The sequence below is a fragment of the Chiloscyllium plagiosum genome, unplaced genomic scaffold, assembly GCF_037043375.1.
Source record: "Chiloscyllium plagiosum isolate Xiang-an unplaced genomic scaffold, Cpla_swu_hap1 HiC_scaffold_52, whole genome shotgun sequence".
NCBI classification, from domain to species: Eukaryota; Metazoa; Chordata; class Chondrichthyes; order Orectolobiformes; family Hemiscylliidae; genus Chiloscyllium; species Chiloscyllium plagiosum.
In genome coordinates, this window is record NW_028270190.1 from 26156323 (window position 1) to 26164520 (window position 8198).

The following is an 8198-nucleotide window of genomic DNA, read 5'->3' on the forward strand; positions in this document are numbered from 1 at the left end:
TCTCTCTCACACACAAGCATTCTCTCTCTCACACACGCATTCTCTCTCACACACACACATTCTCTCACACACGCATCCTCTCTCTTACACAGACACTCGTTCTCTCTCTCACACACACGCATTCTCTCTCACACATGCATGCATTCTCTCTCACACACGCATTCTATCTCACACACGCATTCTCCCTCTCACGCACACATTCTCTCACACACGCATCCTCTCTCTTACACAGACACTCGTTCTCTCTCTCTCACACATGCATTCTCTCTCTCACACATGCACACATTCTCTCACACACGCATTCTCTCTCACACACACACATTCTCTCACACACGCATCCTCTCTCTTACACAGACACTCGTTCTTTCTCTCACACACACGCATTCTCTCTCACACATGCATGCATTCTCTCACACTCGCATTCTCTCTCACACACGCATTCTCTCTCACACACACACATTCTCTCACACACGCATCCTCTCTCTTACACAGACACTCGTTCTCTCTCTCTCACACACGCATTCTCTCACACACGCATTCTCTCTCACACACAAGCATTCTCTCTCTCACACACGCATTCTCTCTCACACGCACACTCTCTCACACGCACACATTCTCTCTCACACACACTCATCCTCACTCTTACACAGACACTCGTTCTCTGTTTCACACACGCATTCTCTCTCTCACACATGCATGCATTCTCTCACACACGCATTCTCTCTCACACACAAGCATTCTCTCTCTCACACACGCATTCTCTCTCACACACACACATTCTCTCACACACGCATCCTCTCTCTTACACAGACACTCGATCTCTTTTTCTCACACACGCATTCTCTCTCACACATGCATGCATTCTCTCTCACACACGCATTCTCTCTCACACACGCATTCTCCCTCTCACGCACACATTCTCTCACACACGCATCCTCTCTCTTACACAGACACTCGTTCTCTCTCTCTCACAGATGCATTCTCTCTCTCACACATGCACACATTCTCTCACACACGCATTCTCTCTCACACACACGCATTCTCTATCACACACACACATTCTCTCACACACGCAGCCTCTCTCTTACACAGACACTCGTTCTTTCTCTCACACACACGCATTCTCTCTCACACATGCATGCTTTCTCTCACACACGCATTCTCTCTCACACACGCATTCTCTCTCACACACACACATTCTCTCACACACGCATCCTCTCTCTTACACAGACACTCGTTCTCTCTCTCACACACACGCATTCTCTCTCTCACACATGCACACATTCTCTCACACACGCATTCTCTCTCACACACACGCATTCTCTCTCACACACACACATTATCTCACACACGCATCCTCTCTCTTACACAGACACTCGTTCTCTCTCTCTCACACACGCATTCTCTCTCACACACACACACATTCTCTCACACACGCATCCTCTCTCTTACACAGACACTCGTTCTCTCTCTCTCACACTCGCATTCTCTCTCTCACACATGCACACATTCTCTCACACACGCATCCTCTCTCTTACACAGACACTCGTTCTCTCTCTCTCACACACGCATTCTCTCACACACGCATTCTCTCTCACACACAAGCATTCTCTCTCTCACACACGCATTCTCTCTCACACGCACACTCTCTCACACCCACACATTCTCTCTCTCACACACGCATCCTCTCTCTTACACAGACACTCGTTCTCTCTCTCTCACACACGCATTCTCTCTCTCACACATGCATGCATTCTCTCACACACGCATTCTCTCTCACACTCAAGCATTCTCTCTCTCACACACGCATTCTCTCTCACACACACACATTGTCTCACACACGCATCCTCTCTCTTACACAGACACTCGTTCTCTCTCTCTCACACACGCATTCTCTCTCACACATGCATGCATTCTCTCACACACGCATTCTCTCTCACACACGCATTCTCTCTCTCACACACACATTCTCTCACACACGCATCCTCTCTCTTACACAGACACTCGTTCTCTCTCTCTCACACACGCATTCTCTCTCTCACACATGCACACATTCTCTCACACACGCATTCTCTCTCACACACGCATTCTCTCTCACACATGCACACATTCTCTCAAACACTCATTCTCTCTCACACACAAGCATTCTCTCTCTGACACACGCATTCTCTCTCACACGCACACTCTCACACGCACACATTCTCTCTCTCACACACGCATCCACTCTCTTAAATAGACACTCGTTCTCTCTCTCACACACACGCATTCTCTCTCTCACACATGCATGCATTCTCTCACACACGCATTCTCTCTCACACACAAGCATTCTCTCTCTCACACACGCATTCCCTCTCACACACACACATTCTCTCACACACGCATCCTCTCTCTTACACAGACACTCGTTCTCTCTCTCTCACACACGCTTTCTCTCTCACACATGCATGCATTCTCTCACACACGCATTCTCTCTCACACACACACATTCTCTCACACACGCATCCTCTCTCTTACACAGACACTCGTTCTCTCTCTCTCACACACGCATTCTCTCTCTCACACATGCATGCATTCTCTCACACACGCATTCTCTCTCACACACAAGCATTCTCTCTCTCACACACGCATTCTCTCTCACACACACACATTCTCTCACACACGCATCCTCTCTCTTACACAGGCACTCGTTCTCTCTCTCACACACAAGCATTCTCTCTCACACATGCATGCATTCTCTCACACACGCATTCTCTCTCACACACGCATCCTCTCTCTTACACAGACACTCGTTCTCTCTCTCACACACATGCATTCTCTCTCTCACACATGCACACATTCTCTCACACACGCATTCTCTCTCACACACACGCACTCTCTCTCATACACACACATTCTCTCACACACGCATCCTCTCTCTTACACAGACACTCGTTCTTTCTCTCACACACACGCATTCTCTCTCACACATGCATGCATTCTCTCACACACGCATTCTCTCACACACGCATCCTCTCTCTTACACAGACACTCGTTCTCTCTCTGTCACACACGCATTCTCTCTCGCACACATTCTCTCACACACGCATTCTCTCTCACACACACGCATTCTCTCACACACACACACATTATCTCACACACGCATCCTCTCTCTTACACAGACACTCGTTCTCTCTCTCTCACACACGCATTCTCTCTCACACATGCATGCATTCTCTCACACACGCATTCTCTCTCACACACACATTCTCTCTCTCACACACACATTCTCTCACACACGCATCCTCTCTCTTACACAGACACTCGTTCTCTCTCTCTCACACACGCATTCTCTCTCTCACACATGCACACATTCTCTCACACACGCATCCTCTCTCTTACACAGACACTCGTTCTCTCTCTCTCACACACGCATTCTCTCTCACACACACACACATTCTCTCACACACGCTTCCTCTCTCTTACACAGACACTCGTTCTCTCTCTCTCACACACGCATTCTCTCTCTCACACATGCACAAATTCTCTCACACACGCATCCTCTCTCTTACACAGACACTCGTTCTCTCTCTCTCACACACGCATTCTCTCACAGACGCATTCTCTCTCACACACAAGCATTCTCTCTCTCACACACGCATTCTCTCACACACGCACACTCTCTCACACGCACACATTCTCTCTCTCACACACGCATCCTCTCTCTTACACAGACACTCGTTCTCTCTCTCTCACACACGCATTCTCTCTCTCACACATGCATGCATTCCCTCACACACGCATTCTCTCTCACACACAAGCATTCTCTCTCTCACACACGCATTCTCTCTCACACACACACATTGTCTCACACACGCATCCTCTCTCTTACACAGACACTCGTTCTCTCTCTCACACACGCATTCTCTCGCACACACGCATGCATTCTCTCACACACGCATTCTCTCTCACACACGCATTCTCTCTCTCACACACACATTCTCTCACACACGCATCCTCTCTCTTACACAGACACTCGTTCTCTCTCTCTCACACATGCATTCTCTCTCTCACACATGCACACATTCTCTCACACACGCATTCTCTCTCACACACACACATTCTCTCACACACGCATCCTCTCTCTTACACAGACACTCGTTCTTTCTCTCACACACACGCATTCTCTCTCACACATGCATGCATTCTCTCACACACGCATTCTCTCTCACACACGCATTCTCTCTCACACACACACATTCTCTCACACACGCATCCTCTCTCTTACACAGACACTCGTTCTCTCTCTCTCACACACGCATTCTCTCACACACGCATTCTCTCTCACACACAAGCATTCTCTCTCTCACACACGCATTCTCTCTCACACGCACACTCTCTCACACGCACACATTCTCTCTCACACACACTCATCCTCACTCTTACACAGACACTCGTTCTCTGTTTCACACACGCATTCTCTCTCTCACACATGCATGCATTCTCTCACACACGCATTCTCTCTCACACACAAGCATTCTCTCTCTCACACACGCATTCTCTCTCACACACACACATTCTCTCACACACGCATCCTCTCTCTTACACAGACACTCGATCTCTTTTTCTCACACACGCATTCTCTCTCACACATGCATGCATTCTCTCTCACACACGTATTCTCTCTCACACACGCATTCTCCCTCTCACGCACACATTCTCTCACACACGCATCCTCTCTCTTACACAGACACTCGTTCTCTCTCTCTCACAGATGCATTCTCTCTCTCACACATGCACACATTCTCTCACACACGCATTCTCTCTCACACACACGCATTCTCTATCACACACACACATTCTCTCACACACGCAGCCTCTCTCTTACACAGACACTCGTTCTTTCTCTCACACACACGCATTCTCTCTCACACATGCATGCTTTCTCTCACACACGCATTCTCTCTCACACACGCATTCTCTCTCACACACACACATTCTCTCACACACGCATCCTCTCTCTTACACAGACACTCGTTCTCTCTCTCACACACACGCATTCTCTCTCTCACACATGCACACATTCTCTCACACACGCATTCTCTCTCACACACACGCATTCTCTCTCACACACACACATTATCTCACACACGCATCCTCTCTCTTACACAGACACTCGTTCTCTCTCTCTCACACACGCATTCTCTCTCACACACACACACATTCTCTCACACACGCATCCTCTCTCTTACACAGACACTCGTTCTCTCTCTCTCACACTCGCATTCTCTCTCTCACACATGCACACATTCTCTCACACACGCATCCTCTCTCTTACACAGACACTCGTTCTCTCTCTCTCACACACGCATTCTCTCACACACGCATTCTCTCTCACACACAAGCATTCTCTCTCTCACACACGCATTCTCTCTCACACGCACACTCTCTCACACCCACACATTCTCTCTCTCACACACGCATCCTCTCTCTTACACAGACACTCGTTCTCTCTCTCTCACACACGCATTCTCTCTCTCACACATGCATGCATTCTCTCACACACGCATTCTCTCTCACACTCAAGCATTCTCTCTCTCACACACGCATTCTCTCTCACACACACACATTGTCTCACACACGCATCCTCTCTCTTACACAGACACTCGTTCTCTCTCTCTCACACACGCATTCTCTCTCACACATGCATGCATTCTCTCACACACGCATTCTCTCTCACACACGCATTCTCTCTCTCACACACACATTCTCTCACACACGCATCCTCTCTCTTACACAGACACTCGTTCTCTCTCTCTCACACACGCATTCTCTCTCTCACACATGCACACATTCTCTCACACACGCATTCTCTCTCACACACGCATTCTCTCTCACACATGCACACATTCTCTCAAACACTCATTCTCTCTCACACACAAGCATTCTCTCTCTGACACACGCATTCTCTCTCACACGCACACTCTCACACGCACACATTCTCTCTCTCACACACGCATCCACTCTCTTAAATAGACACTCGTTCTCTCTCTCACACACACGCATTCTCTCTCTCACACATGCATGCATTCTCTCACACACGCATTCTCTCTCACACACAAGCATTCTCTCTCTCACACACGCATTCCCTCTCACACACACACATTCTCTCACACACGCATCCTCTCTCTTACACAGACACTCGTTCTCTCTCTCTCACACACGCTTTCTCTCTCACACATGCATGCATTCTCTCACACACGCATTCTCTCTCACACACACACATTCTCTCACACACGCATCCTCTCTCTTACACAGACACTCGTTCTCTCTCTCTCACACACGCATTCTCTCTCTCACACATGCATGCATTCTCTCACACACGCATTCTCTCTCACACACAAGCATTCTCTCTCTCACACACGCATTCTCTCTCACACACACACATTCTCTCACACACGCATCCTCTCTCTTACACAGGCACTCGTTCTCTCTCTCACACACAAGCATTCTCTCTCACACATGCATGCATTCTCTCACACATGCATTCTCTCTCACACACGCATCCTCTCTCTTACACAGACACTCGTTCTCTCTCTCACACACATGCATTCTCTCTCTCACACATGCACACATTCTCTCACACACGCATTCTCTCTCACACACACGCACTCTCTCTCATACACACACATTCTCTCACACACGCATCCTCTCTCTTACACAGACACTCGTTCTTTCTCTCACACACACGCATTCTCTCTCACACATGCATGCATTCTCTCACACACGCATTCTCTCACACACGCATCCTCTCTCTTACACAGACACTCGTTCTCTCTCTGTCACACACGCATTCTCTCTCGCACACATTCTCTCACACACGCATTCTCTCTCACACACACGCATTCTCTCACACACACACACATTATCTCACACACGCATCCTCTCTCTTACACAGACACTCGTTCTCTCTCTCTCACACACGCATTCTCTCTCACACATGCATGCATTCTCTCACACACGCATTCTCTCTCACACACACATTCTCTCTCTCACACACACATTCTCTCACACACGCATCCTCTCTCTTACACAGACACTCGTTCTCTCTCTCTCACACACGCATTCTCTCTCTCACACATGCACACATTCTCTCACACACGCATCCTCTCTCTTACACAGACACTCGTTCTCTCTCTCTCACACACGCATTCTCTCTCACACACACACACATTCTCTCACACACGCTTCCTCTCTCTTACGCAGACACTCGTTCTCTCTCTCTCACACTCGCATTCTCTCTCTCACACATGCACACATTCTCTCACACACGCATCCTCTCTCTTACACAGACACTCGTTCTCTCTCTCTCACACACGCATTCTCTCACAGACGCATTCTCTCTCACACACAAGCATTCTCTCTCTCACACACGCATTCTCTCTCACACGCACACATTCTCTCTCTCACACACGCATCCTCTCTCTTACACAGACACTCGTTCTCTCTCTCTCACACACGCATTCTCTCTCTCACACATGCATGCATTCCCTCACACACGCATTCTCTCTCACACACAAGCATTCTCTCTCTCACACACGCATTCTCTCTCACACACACACATTGTCTCACACACGCATCCTCTCTCTTACACAGACACTCGTTCTCTCTCTCACACACGCATTCTCTCGCACACACGCATGCATTCTCTCACACACGCATTCTCTCTCACACACGCATTCTCTCTCACACACACACATTCTCTCACACACGCATCCTCTCTCTTACACAGACACTCGTTCTCTCTCTCTCACACACGCATTCTCTCTCTCACACATGCACACATTCTCTCACACACGCATTCTCTCTCTCACACACGCATTCTCTCTCACACACACACATTCTCTCACACACGCATTCTCTCACACACGCATTCTCCCTCACACACAAGCATTCTCTCTCTCACACACGCATTCTCTCTCACACGCACACTCTCTCACACGCACACATTCTCTCTCTCACACACGCATCGTCTCTCTTACACAGACACTCGTTCTCTCGCTCACACACGCATTCTCTCTCTCACACATGCATGCATTCTCTCACACACGCATTCTCTCTCACACACAAGCATTCTCTCTCTCAAACACGCATTCTCTCTCACTCACACACATTCTCTCACACACGCATCCTCTCTCTTACACAGACACTCGTTCTCTCTC